This window comes from Carcharodon carcharias, chromosome 4 (assembly GCF_017639515.1).
Source record: "Carcharodon carcharias isolate sCarCar2 chromosome 4, sCarCar2.pri, whole genome shotgun sequence".
In the NCBI taxonomy this organism is placed as follows: Eukaryota; Metazoa; Chordata; class Chondrichthyes; order Lamniformes; family Lamnidae; genus Carcharodon; species Carcharodon carcharias.
The window spans coordinates 115,435,630-115,458,278 of record NC_054470.1 but is presented as its reverse complement, the minus strand read 5'-3'; the positions used below and the strand labels follow the sequence as shown (position 1 = coordinate 115,458,278).

The window sequence follows — 22,649 nt, the reverse complement described above, 5'->3', positions numbered from 1 at the left end:
CCTCAATGGTGACTTTCCACCTTCCATGAGCTGCTTCATGGCGGAGCCATGTCCTTGAGAATCCATCCAGCTTTCCATGGACATTCCTCCAAGATCCCATTGCTGCCAGGCACCGGTATCTTCTGAGTCTTGGATGTCTGCGATATGAGCAAGTCCCTGACAGTAAGTCCCAACTTCTGCATGTCACACTTGTCAAGATATATTCTGCACCAGACTTGTAATCATGCCGATGTGGGTGGATGATCCAGCTATGGTGGGGGTTGGGGGGGTCTGGCCTTATAATGAAAGGCAGATGTATTACAATGAGGTTGCCGATGTCCGATGGCAGAGAACATGGCCCACCATCAATGGGCTCAGCAATCGCAAACTGCTTTCTCGATTTCTGGCCTTCTTGCCATATTGTCTGCTAACGCCACCGCACAGCGGGCAGGGAAAATTCAGCCCTTTCTATGGGCTCATGCACTGGAACTTGTTGTGATTGGAAATCTGACACAATACAGCACCCTCAACAGGACATCTGAGACTTGTGTGAACTGAGCAAGCATTGGAGTGTTTCCTTAACCAATCTAATTGAAGAATCCTTACTGAGATCCACAGAGTCTAAACTAGGAACTTGACAATTAGAATTTTTAGTTCAGATGCAAAATCAGATATAGAAAGCAAAATAAAGAGAGAGAAAGAAAGATGGGATTAAGAGAGACAAAGAGATAGAACAAAAAGGTTTTTAATTTAAAAAATAAATTTCCAACAATAATTAAACACTGAAGGAATGATATTCCACACTCAAAGTTAATTTTCAATACCAGAGAGGTTGTCTATCAGAATTAACTTATTCCTTTAAAATTGTATTTGCATTGGAATGGAGAACTCTTACGTTTTCTGGTGAATTTTGTAGGTATCTATCAACTAAGTACTTTACGCCATTCCATGTGTAAGAATGCCGAGAGTCTCTCAACGAAGTATTGGTGTAGTAAGCTTGGGGAGGACTAGGGCATCTCAGACAGCTGATTTCCACATTTAACTGTAAATGCTGGAAGTTGTTGTCTGATTTGCTCCTTTAATAAACGCTGAGCACCAACTGCCCCCCTCCCTTGTTTTTGCCGCAAAGCCAGGGGTAATTTATGTTTTTTTTTGTTCGAGGGATGGGGACGGGTGGCGCTAAAAGAAAGTCTAAGCAATAACTGTCTTTCACGCTGTCTTAAAATCAGATGAGTGAAAACTTGGCTGCCCACAGACCCAGGTGAAAGCAATACATCAGTTGGCGACCCTTGTCTTTGGTGTGTTGTCTGGAGAAGGAGTATGTGGTATCTGCTGGAATGCTTGAGGTTTTTTGTGACCATTGGGCAGAAGGACAGCAGGTCGCTGGATACTAGGTGTAATACACATTTTTAAAATTTGATAAGGTTTCCTCTGTTTTACAATTTAGTTCATTGAAAAAGGGTCTCTCTCTCTCTCTTTTTGGGGTCTTTGTTCTTCTGTTTGATGACATTCGGGCGAACCCCGCGAATCCTTGCTGGTTTTGTTGAGGCAAGGCGATGCCACTGGCATGAATCTGGCGCTGGCCACTGGCGTGAATCTGGCGCTGGCGAGCTGCTGGAGGGGAAGTCCCCGTTTGTCACAGGAGCGCAAAGTTTCAGTCAAAAGACGGGACAGTTCAAATCAAACTGCAAAACACTCTGTAGTGGGAGGAGGAGAAAGAGCTCTTAAGGACTTGAATAGACCCATACCAACGGACCCTGTACTCCGACAAAACACCAACCCTGTGATCAAATTTATCTGGTGTTTCTATAAAGACTGGGTTTTGGAGAGTGGAGAGCAGAATAAAGGAAGGATTTAATTGCAGGGAACCGAGAAGAGAACATTCCCCCAGGAACTACACAGCAAACTGCTCATGTCGAGGTAACATTTTCACGAAATTTACTTTGAAGCACTCTTCAATAAATGTTTCACGTTGTTTTATTTTGTTTTAAGTCCCTAACGTGAACGGCCGGACAAAGTCTTAATCTAAGATATTATCCTCTAATGTGCAAAGATTTCAGCTTCTCGTGGCTTAACGCTTGGAAAACATATTTAAAAAAAGTTGCCTTAGCATCAAGAACAAACTGAAATATCTGGAGAGCGGTGGAGCTGGAGCTGTGTATATTTATAATCTAACCCTAGCGGGCTCGGGGTGTCAGGTTGGGGGGATTGTGTGTTTTTCAGTCGACATTTATAGAAGAAACAGCCAAGAATTTTTTTTTTATGGGAGGTATAAGGTTTTTGCATTTTCAATTTTTCCTAAAAGAAAAGGTGTCTTCATGCATTAGGGCTTCTGTTACATCCACGAATAATTTCCATGTGAAATCTCAGTATTTTGCATAAGGTACTGGGGTGGGCTTGGGAAGTGGGGGACTTGTCTGTTAAAAACACTAGGAGTTGACTGGAGTTATAAGGAAGTCAATAACAATAATTAAACCCGGATCCCTATTGCAAGAGTTTGGGACATTCAACTACAGAACAAGGAGAAATTAACTTGGCGTGCGCGTGCCCGGGAAATCATCCTTTCCCTCGTACACGCGCACCAACACCGGTCCCGCGCGTCCCCATAAAGCGAGCCCTTGGGGAGGGTTTTCAATGAGGTCAGGCCAGAAAAGTAAACGCTCAGAACAAAGATCACTGACCTCTGACATAATGCGTGTGGAAAATATTGCACCTTCTGAAGACGAGCTGGTGAACAGCCCCTATCAGTGCATGTGATTTACAATGCTGTAAAATAATTCTCGTAAAACATGTCAGTGATTCCTTCGCAGTTCCACTTGTGTTGGCAGGGGCATTGGATACAGGATAGGTTAGGGGTTGGGGCTTAGGAATTGTCCGGCTAAGGGTTTGGGGTTGGCATTAGTGTTCATGGTGTTATGGTACAGCGGTTGGTAAATGCTGAGTTGTCCAAATCCCAAAGGGAAACTTGAAACAACTGTCACAATTAATTTTGCAAATTGTATAAATTTCGAGATGCGTGCCTTGAATTCAGTAGTAATAAGACCACCAAGTTTTAACGGCTTTTACAAAACTAGGTTAAACATTTATTAATAAAAGAAATTATTTTAAACACATACATTGATCTACAAATTACTACTATGATAACTTCTAAATCCCCTAATTAATTTAACTCCCAGTTACACTTTTGTTAAGGCAACAGTAGACATATAGATTTTAAAAGACTCAGGCAAAGAAACATGATACCCTGAACAAGTTGAATTCAAAGTGAGTTCTCTTAACTTCAGTTTTTGAAGACAGCAGGTTGAGGCATAGATGCTGAAGGCTTTTCACACTCGTAGGAACTTAAAACGTCTACCCGTACACATTGCCTTCACTCCTTTATACATATTTTCCCCTTTGAATGCAAATACCTATTTTTTCACTATGTCTTTGGACTTTACCTCCCTGGTCATAAAAAATATGATAGTACTAATTTTACCAGTAATCTTTGGGAAAAATAAACATGCTGTTTCTTAACTTCACCTGGCTAGGTGTAACATTTCACTCCTGCTTTTGAAAATAAACCAGTCTGGTTTTTTTAAAAATATAAATGTCCTTTTACACCTTACATTCTAAACTTCCCCCTTGTTTACATCAAAGCCTTCAGACCAGCTGCCTTTAATCCAATTAAGTCTCACACACACACACATAGAGACACAGATACCACTATTTTACAATAAATCCCAATAACTCTATTATATCTTCCTGACATTGCAAGGGTAGATGGAGGTTGAAATATGGGTTGAGCTAAGGATTGGGTTTGGACTAGAGGTTAGGGTTATCTGTTAGGGTTATGGGTCAGAGTTGGGTTTGGGTTATGGTCAGAGGTTGGGTTTGAGCTAGAGGTTAGGATTAGGGATTGGGTTAGGGTTAGAGGTTAAGGTTATGGTTAGGGGTTGAGGTTAAGGTTTGAAGTTGGGCTAAGGATTGGTATTTGTGGAGATGGGAAGGACTAGATTTTGGCAGTAAGGGTAGGGTCGGGGTTGGAATAGTGATTGGAAGAAGGTTTAGGGGTCGAGGTTGGGGTAGGGGGCTACAGTTTGGTCTGGGGTTAGGTTCGCAGTTAGGGGCTATGAGTTGGGTAAGGTTTGGGGTTAGGACTGAGCAGTAATGGAAGGAGTTGGGGGTTGCCATACAGGGTATGGTAGTAGTTGCAGTAGAAGTTGTGGTTGTATTTGGTGTTTGGGGCTTGGGGAAACAAAGTCAGACGAATCCCCCCAATTGACAGATCTTGTGCTCATTGAGCCTCTACAGAGGACTCAAGTTTCGAGCATCATTGTATTTCTTGTTAAAACACGCCAAAGTTTAGTTTACTCTATTATTATTAGTGAACAGGTTTATTCAAAAGAAGACACATTTTAGGTTTTGGCCATTTATGAGAGGTCTGGAAGTCTGATCATTGCAATTTATTGCTGGCTGGGGGTCAGTGCAAAGCAATCGGTCATGGCAATAGTAATGCACTTTGCACAGTTCATATTTCTCTTTTTCCTAATTTATAAATGGCTGTAATGTTTGTAAAATATCAGATTCTTTTTAAACATTTGCGTTCTGAAGTTTTTGAATTTTTACTATTGCTCGTTCTTGTTCTCAAGTTTGTAAATTCAGCAGTATTATGGTTTTTGGGTGTTTCAATAAAGGTATGGTTTTAGTTCTGGGAAATAAATATGGTTAGCTCTGGAATCCCTTCCTTAAACCTTCCCATCTTTCAGCCTCTTTCTCCTCCCTTTTAAGATACTTCTTAAAGTTTACCTCTTCGGCCACTTGTCCCAATACCTCCTATGTGGCTTGGTGTCAAATGTTAATGCTCTTGTCAAATGCTTTGGGATATTTTACTAAACTAAAGGTGCTGTATAAATGTATTTTGTTGTTATACTCAAATGTAAAGATGAGTTGCTCACAGCAAAGGCAGAATTAATTGATCTACACTTGAGTGGATAGGAAAATTGTCTTATGGAAAAAATAGGTATTTCACATAAAGCTGAGACCGAGAAGGAAAATAGGCAATTACGCTCAACCTAAAATAATATTTTTAAAAATGCTTAAAGGGCCATTTAAGTATTAAGTCCTAAAAGACATGAAGTTGTACTACAATATGACTCCTTCAACAGCATCTACCAAACCCGACACCTTCCCACTTAGAATAATGGCAGCACACACATGGGAACAGCATCACCTGCAAGTTCCCCCCCAAATTATGTACTACCCTGACTTGGCAATATTTTGCTGTTCCTTCATTGCCACTGGGTCAAAATCCTGGAACTCTCTTCCAAAAGCACTGAGGTTGTTCCTAGACCAGGTGGACTATAGCGATTCAAGAAGGCGACTCACTACCACCATCTTTTTTTAAATTAATTCACAGGATGTGGGCTTCGCTGGCTAGGCCAGCATTTATTGCCCATCCCTAATTGCCCTTAAGAAGGTGGTGATGAGCTGCCTTCTTGTACCGCTGCAGTCCATGTGGTGTAGGTGCACCCATAGTGCTTTTAAGGAGGGAGTTCCAGTGACCCAATGACAGTGAAGGACAGTGATCTAGGGCAATTAGGGATGGATAAGAAATGCTGGCCTTGCCAGCAACCCCCCATGACCCATGAATGAATTAGGAAAAAGCTAAAATTGATTTATACCTGTTTTCAGGCTGAAATGGTATGCATGTGTTGTACAGGGAGGTGTGTCCAAATTGGGCTTCAGGCCTCATCAACATAACTCCAGTGAGCTGGAGGTATTATCGAATGCCCCTGCACCAGTTGACCAATTCTAGTTACAATCTTTGTGACCCTGATGTATGTCTGGAGGTTGGGGAGGTGGGTGGAGGGTAAAATTGATGGGGCCTACCTTGGGCAGGCAGGAGCTGTAATAGCGCTGTGGAGCCAAGATGGACAGGAGTGAGTTAAAATTGAAAGATATACCTTTTTGTTGACTGCTTCTAGCAGTCCCTTTTGAAGGCCAATATTTATCCCTCAACCAACATCATTAAAACAGATTACCTAGTCATAATCTCAGTGCTGTTTGTGGAGCTTGCTGTGATCATTACAACAGTGACTAACCTTCAAAAATGTACTTAATTGGCCGTAAAGCACCTTGGCACATCTTGAGGTTGTGAAAGATGCAATATATAAGACCACAATTTTTCAGTACCTTTCTTTTATACAAATAGTCACCTGGTAGAACAGAAATTGAGTTTTGCTGAAAAAGAGACATGCTGTCAAAGCTTTACATCTTGCACTCATCAGGACAGAATCGTAAGAATACCAAACCTCAAAGGGAACACAATTTATATACATGAGAAGAGGGTGCTGATTGGTTGGTAAGTGGACTCTGGTTGGTACAGGTGTTGCCATGGTGAAAGCACCAGCAAGCAGTTAACTGTCAAGCTTTTGTTTAAATTCAAACCAGACAAGTTAACTCTGATTGGTTAAAGCCTTGCCATGAGGAATGAACTGACAACCTTCCCAAGCTTTTGTTTAATGCATTTTTGCCATAGGCATCTCTCTCTATTAGAGAGGGACTCATGGTTATATAGCTTGAGGGGCACCACTCCACATCAACCATGGGGCAAAGCAAGGAGGTAGACCTCCATGAACTATCATAGCTGGAAGGGGGATTGAACCTGTGCTGTTGATATCATTTTGTACCACAGTATTGCCACCTAAACTACTGAGCTAACCAACCCCCACAATCTGTAGTTACAGAGTTGTAAGTTGCAGGTAACTGCCCCCTCACACTGTGCCTATCTGGAGAAAACAACTTGCAACTTTCACCACCCCAGGACATCCCAAAGCATTTTACAGCCAGTTAAGTACTTTTTGTAGCATAATCATTGTTGCAATGTAGGGAAATACAGCAGCAAAGTTATGCACAACAAAATCTCACAAATAGCTATGTGATTTTTTTTTATTCTTTCATGGGATGTGGGCATTTTGGCAAGGCCAGTCATTTCTGAGGGCAGTTAAGAGTCAACCACTTTGCTATGGATATGGGGTCACATGTAGGTAATGGATTCAAAATCCATTGTGGTTTCCCCATGCAGGTTCAAATCCTGCCAATTTTGCTTCTCACCTTTTTAAATCCCATTTGCAGAGTAGGAGTGGCACTCTACCAAAAATTAACTTATTGAAATTAAAGTCTTCACAAAACCACAAGGCTGTGTTCTTTTTCTGTCATTATTTAGCACACAAAATAAGTTAGTAACTGACTTGTAGGTGCTCAGCAATAAACATTAATGAGACAAACTTTCAATTTCAGATTTTTTAAATTAAAAATGTCAAGTTTAAATTCCACCAGCTACAAGGGTAGCATTTGAGCCCATGCATCCATGAGTCTCTAGACTACCATACCAGTGACATTACCACTACAGCACTATCTCCTTTCGTAGCTAGGTAATCTATTTTAATAATGCTGACTGAGGGATAAACTTTGGCCTGCACACCAGGGAGAAACCCCCTGCTCTACTTCAAAATAGTGCCCTGGGATCTTTTCTGTCCACCTTGGTTTAACATCTCATCCAAAAGACAGCACCGCTGACAATGCAGCATTCCCTAGTACCCCAATGGAGTGCAAATCTGGGTTTCATACTCAAATCTTTGGAGTTGGCCATGAATTTTTTGACTCGAAGGTGAGAGTACTCCCTACTGAGCTGCAGAACTTTAAAACAAGTCTGAGCTGCTGTCATGAGAGCTAATTGGACAAAGTGACTAGGATCATCTGCTTCCTTATTATATCAAGAAGACCCTGTTCTAAATTTATAAAATGCCCATGAAACCCCAGCAGACTGAGTGCCTTCGGAGACAGTTTCTCACCAGAATGGAATTGTGCTAGGATATCTCTCTACTTGGCTTAAATCTTCTGTTAGAGCAAGCACTGCACTTCAGAAGCTGCTTCACATTCTCTCAAAATGTAGCAACTTAAAATGCTTTTAAATGATAAATAATTATTTTGAGTTGGTTGCCAGCTTTATAATTTTTCATTTGAGATAAACTGCTGTTCAGAACTCCCTCACAGATAACTTGTATAACACATCAATCATTGCTTAACGTTAGGTCTTTTTAATCCCATTTGCAGAATAGGAGTGGCACTCTACCAAAAATTAACTTTTTGAAATTAAAGCCATTTCAAAACCGCAAGGAAGTGTTTTTTTTTCTGTCATTATTTAGCACACAAAATTACTTAATACTTGACTAGTAAGTACTCAGCAATAAACAACTCCTCTTTTAGATTATTCAACTTGGCATGGTATACTGGCATTTATTCAAAATGTAAGTTGTTTTTTTATTTTGTATACAACGCTCCAGTACCTTTTAAAATTTACAAACTAGCATGATCTGGAGCAGTTACCTTTTTCAAAAAAAATCATTAACCAATGCCTACTTTGAAGTGCAAAGCAACCATTTTAAGCTGATCAAAGATAGGTTGGTATGGTGAAATGTAAAAAAAACAAACCCAACACTATTCATGGATTCTGAAACCGTAAAATTCTCTGCTAAGCTCTTGAATGCCAGGGGGTGAAAACATTTTAGTCTTAGTGATCCTGCTAAAGAAAGCTCAGTGAAATTGGTTGATGTGAAAGCTTGCTTCGCACAATGAGCCTGAAGTGAAAATAATCATCGCACTAGGACTGTTCATGTGACGGCAGTACAAAGGAGGCATTATTAACGACCAGTGGGCAATGCACGGCAGTTGTGGTCACACTCAACTTGGCAGCCTGAAGGGAGTCTGGAATCCTCAAAACTAAAAGTGGCCAATAGATTTGTTTAGAGTGTCTCGGTACTCACAGCGAGTGTATCTGTGTGCTATATATGATAAACAGTATGCAAAAATATATGTCATTCTCTAAATACCATTTGTACTTAAATAATTGCACATGCAGTATGAGACCAGAAACCCTATATATAATGTTGCAAGCACCTAATCATGAAAAAAGTGGATCCGAATGATCTAAATCTCACTATTTATCACATGCAGGCCATTCACATCATTGACTAGACAAGACGTGCAAAGCTAAAGAATGAATAAGGTTTGATCTCTACCACAAAAAGAGGAGCTGTGATCATATCACATCTATAACAAAAGTAGTGTCTATGTAGAAAGTTGTGAGCTACTTAAAAGCTGTGGACTTTTTGGTCTTATGCAGTGGATGTAATGTTGCCTATTTTAATCTCAGCCTCAAATGAACTTGAACACTTTAATCTGTTTGCTTAATTAATATTTTACTTCTATATACATGCAGTATCTAGAAGATTAAGGTAGGATTTAAGAACGGAAAGATTTATTGAATATTGGAAATATAACTCTTGTTTTGGCCTTGCAATAATTTGTTTGAGACGAATATTAAATTCTGTGTACAAATCTGCCCCTCAGTTTTTCCAGATAATCACTGAACAAATTGAGATTGTTTTTGTTTCTACATTTTGTGGTGGTGTTTTGAACTTGTGTTCATTACATTTTCAAAGAGCGTAATATCTTTTGATATAATATATATAGTTTGCTTTGGTTCAGTGGTTTTAAATATAGAATCCAAGGAGTTTGGGGCTTAACATTTTTTTTACATTTCAGAGCGAGTAAGTAATAATTGTCTGGGTAATAGAATTGTCAACATACTAGCAATCGGTTTTGGAGACTACTTTGTTTTTCCCTGTGGCATCACTAAGAAACTTTCTTGGAAAATTGGTCACTATTGTAGAGCTCAGCTGAGTGAATCAGGTGAATACAAAGCTCTCTCTAGCTGACAGCAGGAGCAGACAGGCTGTGTTTATTCAATGCAAGACAACTTTCTTTTAAAAAACAAGCTGCACTCCAACCTTTATTGAGAGTCTTTGAAAGTTGCTTGCATTCGAATTATGCCAAGAATTTAAGAAAAGACTTTTATTTGTGACAATCTCTAGAAGTTCTCAAAGCAACACAAAGTGAGCTTAAAATGGGAAGCAAGCTGCAAGGCATGAATAATGAGTCCTGCTAAAATGGACTTTAATTATCTACTCTTTTGGAACAGGTCGTTAGTCCTAGCAGTCCTAGTGTTGTTTTTTAATTAAAATTAATGGAAATGATTATGACACGCTGCAGGTGGAATGGTTGAAAAATGGCAACACTCGAGAACAATTGACATTATCTCTGTTTCACGTAGTAACAGACATATTTCCAAATGATATTTTCTGTTTGTAGTAATTCATTGCGCGAGAACTTCCGTTTTACACAAAAGTCTAAGGTTATCTCTGGTGACGTTTTGCTGTCTGACCTGCTCAGGACTTTTTTTTCTCCTTTGTAACTGAGACTGAGGAACTCAGAAAGCAAAGGGACCAACAAGCAACCTTTTTCTCTTGCTCTTCTGGTCTCATTTCAAAATTGGTAGGAAAGGCGGCATCCAAAATTGTGCACAGCAAGCTCCCACAAGCAGCAAAGTGACAATGAGCAGGTAATTTATTTTTCTCCATGATGTTGGTCAAGGGATAAATATTGGCCAGGACACCAGGGCCATCTGCCCTCCTTTGACAGATAGTGCCATGGGATCTTTTACGTCCACTTGAGGCTCTAACGCCTCATTCAAAAGATGGTAGCATAGAGTTTTAAGATCAAGTACAACTCTTATGAATAGATTGCACCTAAGATTATACAAATTTCAACAAGGACTTAGCTTGTGATCTCTAGTTTCTGCTATTAATAAAGAGTGTTATGTCAATGCATTCTTTATGAAAGGGTGCTTTTGTACTAGGAGGAGAACAGTGTTCATACAGAGGCTTGTGAGCTTTGTATGCCAATACCCTTTATTAATCTTGATTTTTGCCACTGTTGTAGTCAAATATCTGTCGCAGGCCCAGATTCCCATAGCAGAAAAGGAAGAAACAGGATTTGGCTCCTTTAACTCTAAGCGAAGTGATAACTTGTGAGTAACTTAACGGGAGCATTAGATCGTCAATGATATCATGTATTTGATCTTTGATATAAAAGGATGCTATAGATGTTGAAACTGTCACATAATAGCCATCAATGACACTCTTCCATTGTAAGAGGATCTAAAGATAGCAACAAAAGTCTGGGCTAGTGTTCGTTTAGTCTGAAATCAGATAACAGCATAAACACCATGAAGATACAGTAATAGAACATATATCCAGTGGCCAAAAGGGAGGATTGCAAAACTGCATATGCACAGTCTTGGATTATGAAAAGTTTTTAGTGCTCAATTACTTTAATCCCAGTCAGGGGCACATTTCACTAGCCATGTTATAGACAGGAGACCCTCTTGTTCCTTAGTGGAGCAGTTGTTGAGAATTTGTTTTGCAGCTGTGCTCCTGCTTGGGAGCTGGTGGACATCAATCAGTGTAATGTGACCTTAAACCCACATTCACAGATTTCGTAAATAGCAAATGCCCCTGAGCAAGTATCCATCAATTTAAATCATGCCAGTCACAAAGAAAAAGCACAAAGACAGTCTTCAATATAAAATACTATTTGAAAAAAGTTTGCCTTCAATGGTTAACAAATAGATATTACTACAGATCACCAAGAAGAAGAGAAGTGTTTCCAGGAGGAGGTTACTCAGAAAGCAAAGGGGCCAACAAGCAACCTTTTTCTCTTGCTCTTCTGGTCTCATTTCAAAATTGGTAGGAAAGGCGGCATCCAAATTGTGCACAGTAACCAGAGGACACAAAGTTAAGGTAATTGGCAAAAGAACCAGAAGAAAAGATGAGGAGAAATTATTTTACACAGTGAGTTGCTCTGATTCGGGATGGTGTGCTTGAAAGGGTGGTGGAAGCATATTCGTTAGCAACTTTCTGAAGGAAGTTGGATGAATTTTTGAAGGGGAGAAGTTTGCAGGACTATAGGGAAGAGCAGGGCAAATGGGATTAATTGGATAGCTCTTCCAAAGAACTGGCGCAGGCACAATGGGCCAAACAGCCTCCTTCTGTAATGTAAGATTTTATGATTCTATACTTGCTTTAAAAATAAATAACAAACTAATAGTCAATTATATTGACTGGTAAAAGCATTTCTAAGGAAATTTCAGCTGCTATGTTACAACTTGATATTTTTAAATCCTTAGTTCCCAGATGTACTCTGTTCAACTTTTCCACTCCAGAGACTTGGGCAGAATATCTGGTGCCAGTACTGAGGGGTTACTGCACCACTGGAGGTGCCGCCTTTTGGATGAGACATTAAACTGACACTCTCTCATTTGGACACAGGAGATTCCATGACCACTATCCAAAAAAGAGCAGGAGCCTCCTTCGCAGTGTCCTGTGTCCAAAATTTACCCCTCCACCAACATCAATAAAACAGATTATCTGGTCATTATTACTTTTTTGTTTCTGGAATCTTGCTGTGTACAAATTGGCAGCCTCGTGCCCTACATTCCAGCAGTGATGACACTTCTAAAAGCACTTCTTTGGCTGTGAAATGCTTTGGGACATCCTGAGGTTGTGAAAGATGTTGTGGAAATGCAAGTCTCTTACCGAAAATAAGATTATATCAAAAAAGAATAACTAACATACTTCCCACCTAGGAAGTAATCATGAAACTTTCGATTCTGGCATAGTCCAGCATTCCAAATGGAAAATTCTGTGGGAATCCTGTAACTGAAGGTTGGGATGATAAAATTCATTTAAGAAGCAGATACAATGTTTCGGTTAAAGTTAAACACATGAATGTAGAAATTACAGGCTATTTTGTCATTAGAATTTTGTAGCTCTGTGTGTAATAACATACTTGAAGCCAAATATTGCTCAGACTTATCAACTGTACCCCATCCATACCCCTCCCCATATGAAAAGGCAGGTGCCAGACACACTGTAGGTAGGTCTGAGTGCAAGCTCTGCACAAAGTGACCATTGTTCATAAACCTCCTGATTCATGCAGCCTATATAGTCAGTCATCTCAAAATGACTTGCTTGTATAATCGACTCGCTGTGCTCAGCTGCTGCAGTTATTTTTATCTGCCCGGCTCATTTTTTAATCTGGATGTGTTTCTGTTCAAAAGTAAATTGTGAATTTTCTCTCGCAGTTTGACATAGCTCAGAGTAATATAATGTTGTTTCAATCGAATATGTACATTCTGAAACAGACAGCGCAAAGACAAGATTTGGTAGAAGTGTAGCACATTACCCGTCGCAACCAAATGGCTGAATATGTTGAACGTACATTTATAATGAGCATGTTGTAAAGTCAACGACAAATGCAGCAATAACCTGCTCACTGATCCTCAGTTTGGGTTCCACCAGGGCTGCTCAGCTCCTGACCTCATTACAACTTTGGTCCAAACATGGAAAAAGAGCTGAATTCCAGAGGTGAGGTGAGAGTAACTGCCCTTGACATCAAGGCAGTATTTGACTTGAGTATGACATCAAGGAGCCCTAGCTAGACTGAAGTCAATGGGGAATCAGGGGGAAAATTCTCCACTAGTTGGAGTCATATCTAGCACAAAGGACGATATTGTGGTTGTTGGAGGTCAATCATCCCAGCTCCAGGACATCACTGCAGGAGTTCCTCAGGGTAGTGTCCTAGGCCCAAACATCTTCAGCTGCTTCATCAATGACCTTCCTTCCATCATAAGGTCAGAAGTGGGGATGTTCATTGATGATTGCACAATGTTCAGCACCATTTGCGACTCCTCAAATACTGAAGCAGTCCACGTCCAAATGCAACAAGTCCCGGACAACATTCTGACTTGGGCTGATAAGTGGCAAGTAACGTTTGCACCAATCAAGTGCTGGGAGTGACCATGTCCCAGAAGAGAATCATCTGCCTTTGACATTCAATGGCATTACTATTGCTGAATCCCCCACTATCAACATCCTTTGGGTTACCATTGACCAGAAACTGAACTGGACTAGCCATATAAATACTGTTATGATCCCAGCTGATGTTAGTATTGGACAAGTCAGATCCCACAGAAACCTGGCTTGGTAGATCCTAACTTTGTTTTATTTTAGAAACCATGGAGGTCAGTTACTGAACACATTGTTTGATACAGCTCTCTCAACTCAGGATCAGCCTGTTGCATTTCTACTAAAGAAGATGGGCTAAACATATCAGCCTCATTCTCTCTACCTTCCTCCTTTTTACTTAAGTTTTTGAAAATATTGTCCGATAGCTGAATTTCTACAGCATTTCCCTTTTGTTTGGCTTTTTAACTCTTCCTCTCTAATTTTTAGGGCCTGAGATCTAGTCATGACACAGTCAGGAAACAATCCAGGATGTTCCTCCATAGCATCTCAGTTTCTTTCACTTCCACTGGTTGTTCCAGCACCCTCAGTGAGGCTAATATTTTTGAGCCAGCCAGGCCATTCTCCAAGATAAAATCACATTCCTTCTATAGGCATTTGATGCACTGCTCCAACTGCAATCTCTCCACTTACTAAGCCACTCTTTAATCCAACTCTATATAATGGGATGAGTTTATAACCTCCATGTATACTTCCAATTAATATTTTTTCCTTCATTTGCCCCTCTGAAAGGCGAATTGTATCATCAGCCAGCATCAGTGACTGACTTGCTCCAGCGTCTCTCAATATCTTTATTGGTTTGCCTCCTTTATTAGAAGAGTAAGAGAATACCCCTCCTCTATAATTGGATTACTTATTTGCTTGGAGGAGTAAGGGAACACCTCACTCTTCGAAAGAAAACACCCAGAACCTCCGGTAGCTTGACTCTCTTTAGCAGCAATTGGGGAAGAATTTTCTTGACTAGACTGAGCCTTCTATACTCCTATACTTCTATACTCCAACGCAAACTGGAGGAACAACACCTCATCTTCTGACTAGGCACTTTACAGCCTTCCGGATTGAATATTGAATTCAACAACTTTAGGTCTGGAGCTCCCTCCTCCATCCCCACCCCCTTTCTGTTTCCCCCTTCCTTTTGTTTTTTCCAATAAATTATATAGATTTTTCTTTTCCCACCTATTTCCATTATTTTTAAATATTTTTAAATCTTTTGTGCTCCCCCCACCCCCACTAGAGCTATACCTTGAGTGCCCTACCATCCATTCTTAATTAGCACATTCGTTTAGATAATATCACCAACTTTAACACCTATGTGTTCTTTTGTTCTGTTGTCTGTGACATCTTTTGATGATCTGCTTCTATCACTGCTTGTTTGTCCCTACTACCACACCAATCCCCTCCACTTCACCCCCCCCGCCCAAACCCCACCCCCCCCCCCCCCCCCACACACCTTAAACCAGCTTATATTTCACCCCTTTCTTGGATTCACTCAAGTTCTGTCGAAGGGTCATGAGGACTCGAAACGTCAACTCTTTTCTTCTCCGTCGATGCTGGCAGACCTGCTGAGTTTTTCCAGGTAATTCTGTTTTTGTTTTGGATTTCCAGCATCCGCAGTTTTTTTGTTTTTATCTCTGTGTTTAATTGACTGCCACTGCTATTCAAGAAATGCCTACCTCCTTGAAGAAGTTCTGTTCATGTCTGCAACAAGATTTCCATATCTTTCTTTTGCCTTGCTCACCTTCATTGCTTTCCATTTCTCTCCTGGTGTTTGACAAGGTGTTTACTAAAACCCGCTTTCACAGCCATATCTCCTTTCTCAGTGACTGTCTCCGTCTCCAACTTACCCCACGTGGATTTCAACTGAAATTCCACCCTCATGTTTCGAACCCACCCAGGATTACAGGTACCTCCAGGACATAAAATGTTTCTCGGACTGCTGTTCCCGTCACATTCTGAGATCCACACTCAGTGCCATGCGCCGCCATATGAACACACTCGACCTCTCCCTCCAGCAGCACCGCCGTACCCTTTTTCAAAGCTGCGTGTGCCCCTAGTTTCATTTTATTCTTCGTCTCATCCGATGCCTCAACAAGAAACTTTTTCTCTTTCTCTCAAGTGCTAAGGAACGCAAGCTCCAACAACTCATCGACACCAACACCCATCTAGGACGCACCACCCCTGCCTGTCCCTCCGTCCCCACCCCATCTTCCAATCGGAGCCCCAGCCATGTATTCCCTATACCCCCTGACCTTCCCCTCTCCGATGCTGAACGTTCAGTGCTCAGCAAAGGACTTAGTTTCATACCCTTACTCCCTCACCTCAATGAATTTCGGGCTCGGCAAGATGCTGAACTCTTCTTCCGCCGTCTTTGTCTCCGGGCTCACTTCTTTGGGCAGGAGTCCTCTCCCCGTTCAACGGATCCTTTCACCCACCTCCAATATTCTCCCTCCACCTGGACCCCTCCCTCTGGATTCTTACCTTCTCTTGATCTTTTCATTGAGAACTATCGGCGCGACATTAGTCATCTCAATTTCTCTGCTCCTCTCACCCATTCTAATCTCTCTCTCTCTGAACTTACTGCACTCCATTCTCTCAGGTCCAACCCTGACATTGTCATCAAACCCGCTGACAAGGGTGGTGCTGTTGTTGTTTGGCACACTGACCTCTACCTCACGGAGGCTGAGCGTCAACTCGCAGACACTTCCTCCTACCTCTCCCTGGACCATGACCCCATCACTGAACATCAAGCCATTGTTTCCAGGACTGTCACTGACCTCATCTCCTCTGGGGATCTCCCTCCCACAGCTTCCAACCTGATAGTCGCCCAACCTCGGACGGCCCGCTTCTATCTTCTACCCAAAATCCACAAACAGAACTGTCCCAGTAGACCGATCGTCTCAGCTTGCTCCTGCCCCACAGAACTCATTTCTCGTTATCTTGACTCCCTTCTCTCTCCTCTTGTCCAGTCCCTTCCCATCTACATCCGTGATTCCTCTGACACCTTACATCACATCAACAATTTCCAGTTCCCTGGCCCCAACCGCTTCCTCTTCACCATGGATGTCCAATCCCTCTACACCTCCATCCCCCACCAGGATGGTCTGAGGGCCCTTAGCTTCTTCCTCGAACAGAGGCCCGAACAATCCCCATCCACCACTACTCTCCTCTGTCTGGCTGAACTTGTTCTCACACTGAACAATTTCTCCTTCAACTCCTCTCACTTCCTCCAAATAAAAGGTGTGGCTATGGGTACCCGCATGGGCCCCAGCTATGCCTGTCTCTTTATAGGGTATGTGGAACATTCCTTGTTCCAGTTCTACTCCGGCCTCCTTCCACAACTCTTTCTCCGGTACATCGATGATTACTTCCGTGCTGCTTCATGCTCTCATCGGGACTTGGAAAAATGTATTAATTTTGCTTCCAATCTCCACCCCTCCATCATTTTCACGTGGTCCATCTCTGACACTTCCCTTCCCTTCCTTGACCTCTCTGTCTCAATCTCTGGTGATAGACTGTCCACCAATATCCATTACAAACCTACCGACTCCCACAGGTACCTCAACTACAGCTCCTCACACCCCGCTTCCTGTGAGCACTCCATCCCATTCTCTCAGTTCCTTCACCTCCGATGATGCTACCTTCAAAAACAGTTCCTCTGACATGTCCTCCTTCCTCCTTAACCGAGGTTTTCCACCCACGGTCGTTGACAGGGCCCTCAACCGTGTCCGGCCCATCTCCCGCGCATCCGCCCTCACGCCTTCTCCTCCCTCCCAGAAACATGATAGGGTCCCCCTTGTTCTCACTTATCACCCCACCAGCCTCAGCATTCAAAGGATCATCCTCCACCATTTCCGCCAACTCCAGCATGATGCCACCACCAAACACATCTTCCCTTCACCCCCACTATCGGTATTCCGTAGGGATCGTTCCCTCTGGGACACCCTGGTTTACTCCTCCATCACCCCCTACTCCTCGACCCCCTCCTATGGCACCACCCCATGCCCACGCAAAAGATGTAACACCTGCCCCTTCACTTCCTCTCTCCTCACCGTCCAAGGGTCCAAACACTCCTTTCAAGTGAAGCAGCATTTCACTTGCATTTCCCCCAACTTAGTCTACTGCATTCGTTGCTCCCAATGTGGTCTCCTCTACATTGGAGAGACCAAATGTAAACTGGGCGACCGCTTTGCAGAACACCTGCGGTCTGTCCGCAAGAATGACCCAAACCTCCCTGTCGCTTGCCATTTTAACACTCCACCCTGCTCTCTTGCCCACATGTCTGTCCTTGGCTTGCTGCATTGTTCCAGTGAAGCCCAATGCAAACTGGAGGAACAACACCTCATCTTTCGACCAGGCACTTTACAGCCTTCCGGACTGAATATTGAATTCAACAACTTTAGGTCTTGAGCTCCCTCCTCCATCCCCACCCCCTTTCTGTTTCCCCCTTCCTTTTGTTTTTTCCAATAAATTATATAGATTTTTCTTTTCCCACCTATTTCCATTATTTTTAAATATTTTTAAATCTTTTATGCTCCCTCCACCCCCACTAGAGCTATACCTTGAGTGCCCTACCATCCATTCTTAATTAGCACATTCGTTTAGATAATATCACCAACTTTAACACCAATGCGTTCTTTTGTTCTGTTGTCTGTGACATCTTTTGATGATCTGCTTCTATCACTGCTTGTTTGTCCCTACAACCACACCAAACCCCTCCACTTCTCTCCCCCCACCCAAACCACCCCCCAACCCCACCCCCCTGCCCCCACACACCTTAAACCAGCTTATATTTCACCCCTTTCTTGGATTCACTCAAGTTCTGTCGAAGGGTCATGAGGACTTGAAATGTCAACTCTTTTCTTCTACGTCAATGCTGCCAGACCTGCTGAGTTTTTCTAGGTAATTCTGTTTTTGTTTTGGATTTCCAGCATCCGCACTTTTTTTGTTTTTACTTCTATACTCCTTCCTAGTAGGTTCCGAGGGAACACGTTTCACCTGTACCACTGTTACGATTTTAATACCCATTTCCATTCCTGGTACAACCTTTTTTGAGGATTCCTTAAGTGTTCCTACTACTGCACTGGGTCTCCCATTTAAGTTCCAGCAATTAGCTTTAGTGTGTCCAGTCTTATTACATTGGGAGCATATGATTTTCTTTACATCACTTTTAGGTTCTAGCCTATCTCCTTTATTATTTTGGTTCCTTCTGTTTGTTCCTTAGAATGAGTACCTTTTCCATCCCCAGATTTTCTATTTCCCCCAGTTTCATTCTCGTAGTGTTGATGCCTGAAGCTCATCTAAATAAGTCTTAATGGTTACTGGAATACTATTTCAGAATTGATCCATTATCATGATTTCCCTCATGTTCTCAAAAGTTTTCTCTAACTTCAGTGATCAAAACCACTGATCCCATAACATTTCTTTTTCTCTTGCAAATTCTACAAATGTCTGATCAGGTTTTTTCTTATGGTCTTAAAGTTTAATTGAAAAGCTTCAGGGACAAGTGCATAAGCATTGACCATTGCCTTTTTAACTGCTTCATAGTCTGCTGACTGTTTCTTTGACAGACTAGCGTACACATTCATAGCTGTACCTGACAGGACACTTCGTAACATTAAGGTCCAAGTATCTTTTGGCCACTTCAACTTCAGCTTTCAAATGAGATGAAATATCTTTCAACTCCATCCTTTGTAAATTTAGGCACTAAATAAAGATTTTTGGTTAAATCAAACTCCTCAGTGGAATCAGGTCCATCCTCTGAACTACTCTCTCCTCTTTCTTCCTTTATTCTAAGCTTTTCTCTAGCCATGGCATGTTGTCTGATTTCTTTCTACCTTTGAAACTCAAGTTTAAGATTTTGTATTTCTGCTTCTTTCAATCTTTTTTTCTTTTCCTTTCTCTTCTTTTTCCAATTCGAGCTTTTTAATCTCCATTTTCTTTCTCTTTCTCCTTTCTAATTCAAGTTTTTTCATTTCTCTTTCTCTCTTTTTCCTCCAATTCAAGTTTTTAAAAAAAATCTTTTTCTTTCTCAAGCTGTTTCATTGGCAAATGAATTTTCGCTAACTCCAGCTGTGACACACCAATTTCAATTGTCTCCTCTTTTAAATCTAAATGCTAGGTAATTACTTTGATCATATCATTCTTATGAAATCCTGCTTTTATTTCTACCTTCAATTTATCTGCCAACTGTCTCAGTTTAGCCTTAGTCAAGGATTTCAAATAATCTACTGTTACATCTTCTACTCCCCAAAAAGTCCTAGCGTTAAAGCTATTTTTGAATTCCAACCTGTGTAATATACCTCACAGCAAATCTTGTTCCTATGCCCAGTACCTCCAGGTACTTGTTTCTTTAAGGATTGACAGATCCCATCAAAATTCAAGGATTTTCAATCCCACAAGAGCCCCCACTTTGTTATGATCGGAGCTGATGTTAAAACTTAACAAGTCAGATCCCGGAATAAAACCTGGCTTGGTAGATCCTAACTTTGTTTTCTTTTAGAAACGGTGATGGTCAATTACTGAACAGATTCACAAGAGTCTGCCAGTGTATTGTTAACACAAAGAATAAAACTTTTTTATTACACAAGAAAAAAATTAACAATGTTACACTAAACACAAAGGTTAGAAAGATTTCAATACAGATACCAGAAAATGATTCAAACTTGCACTATTCCTTTTATCCCAACAACCCTTATAGACACAAAACCCCAGTAAAGATTTACCACTGTCGTAACACTGAGATTTCTTGGGTTGGCTCAGTTTCAAACAGTTTTCTTCTGGCCGACTGCTGAGCATTCACTAGATGTTTTTCTTCAGTTGGTATCTCTCCCTGAGACACCTGAAAACAGCAATCTAAACTGACTATTACGTCAACTTCGGAGAAAACACATAGGTTCCCTCAACTCAGTTCCCCAGCAGGCTTGCAGGATTTCCTATTAGAGAGGTGAGGCTCTCTGCCTGCTCTCTCTACTATACACACCCTAACTGACCATCCTTCTGAGTTTCCCTGTCTCTCTGGACCCCTGTCGCTAGGCAACAGCACGGTTTTTTTCTATTTTATGTATTTTTTTAACTTCACTATATGTTCCCTTGGTAACCCATCTCTTCACTTCAGGAGTTGTAAAACCTTATTAAAAATGCATGTATATAAACAGGATTCCACATTTCCAGCACCCAGCTCACTAAAACCTCTAAATGAAACTAAAACCAGGTTTCACATTTTTTAACACCCAAATGCAAAATATAAATTAAAATTAAAACTTTACATTGTTCCTAACAATACTGTGTCTACAAGAGCAGGTGAGAACCTATGAATTCTGCAATGAGTAACTCACCTCCTGATTGTCCAAAGCCTGTCCACCATCTACAAGGCACATGTCAGGAATGTGATGGAATATTCTCCATTTGCCCGGATGAATGCAGCTTCAACAACATTCAAGAAGCTCAACACTATCCAGGATAAAGCAGCCTGCTTGATTTGCAGCCGATCCACCACCTAAAAATTCACTCTCTCCATCATTGATGCATAGAGGCAGCAGTGTGTGCCATCTACAAGATGCACTGCAGCAACTCACCAAGGCTCCTTCAACGGTTCCTTCCAAATCCACAGCTTCTATCACCTAGAAGGACAAGGGCAACAAATGTATGGGAACACCACCACCTGCAGGTTTTTCTCTAAGTGTCACACCTAGCCATTTGCATTTGATAAGCCTAGCTTGTTAGCAGAGTCAGTGAGTCTATGGAGAAAATGACTTCCCATCACCAGACCCTCAACCAGTGACACCCCTTTTCAACCTATAATGGCTGAGACATTATCAGTCCTGGACAAAAAGTCAAATCCTAGATGCTGGATAAACACCCTGTATTGAAGTCATTGTGGAGAAGCAAAGTCACATGACCTAAGACTGGCTTGCTGAACAAGTTAATATTACTCTCTGAACTGCATACCCCAGTCTGCTGTTTCACACCTGACTAGAAGGCCACACAGAAGCAAGCTCTGGCCAAGTTGGACAGCTGGCTCATCTTACCTGATTCTGCTGGAAGGTTTTGTACTATCATCTACAGAACTGATTCAATCTCTACATGCCTATTTCATCTTGGAACATCAACACCAACAGAAAAGCAAATCTTACAACAACAGTCTTCAGCCAGCTGTCCTCTGTGAAAGAATTCCTCATTGGACCTTGATTCTGGACTCTGGAACTCATGTGAACCAATACTCATTTTCTCTGTGGTCCTTGTACTAGATAACTTCCTAACCTCCCACTTCCTTTTCTCTATCCCTCCCTTTACTGTATGAAGATGGAGTGGGAAGTTGTGGACACTCCTTTTTGTGTTTTTTTTTGAATGTGTCTTCTTGAATGTGAACTTCTCAGTTCATCCTAATTGGAGTTTGCTGTGGGGTTATTAATAGAAATCAGATCACACAAAAATTGAGGGATTGGGAAATATGCCAGCACCTATTCTAAAACAAACAATTCAAAACACCTTCTGCTTATGGACAGATGGTAAGAGCAAAATAAGGGCTATTTGGACTGACCCTCTCCTGTCCATAACACTTCTTTGTTGCTGGGTCAAAATCCTGGAGCTCCCTTCCTACATATGAATGTACAAATATACAAATTAGGAGCAGGAGTAGGCCACTTGGCCCCTCAAGCCTGCTCCGCCATTCAATAAAATCATGGCTGATCTGACTGTAATCTCAACTCCACATTCCTGCCTACCCCTGATAACTTTTCACCCTTCTCTTGCTTGTCAAGAACATCCACCTCTGTCTTAAAGATGTTCAAGGGCTCTGCCTCAACCAGCTTTTCAGAAAGTGAGTTCCAAAGTCCCACAACCCTTGGAAAGAAAACATTTTGCCTCATCTCTGCCCTAAATGGACAACCCATTATTTTTAAACAGTGACCCCAAGTTCGAGAT

The 22,649-nt window shown here is 41.5% G+C and overlaps 1 protein-coding gene across 2 annotated transcripts in view; it reads left to right on the top strand.

Moving 5' to 3' along the window:
• Positions 1–1,644: 1,644 nt before the first annotated feature.
• Positions 1,645–22,649, top strand: part of megf10 (multiple EGF-like-domains 10) — a 182,173-nt gene continuing 161,168 nt past the window's right edge. The window contains exon 1 of one of the 2 annotated variants that reach the window (XM_041186308.1): positions 1,645–1,899. The gene's annotated coding sequence lies outside the window, so the exon portion shown is untranslated. The remainder of the gene's footprint in view (positions 1,900–22,649) is intronic. The other variant, XM_041186310.1, reaches the window with a different exon arrangement.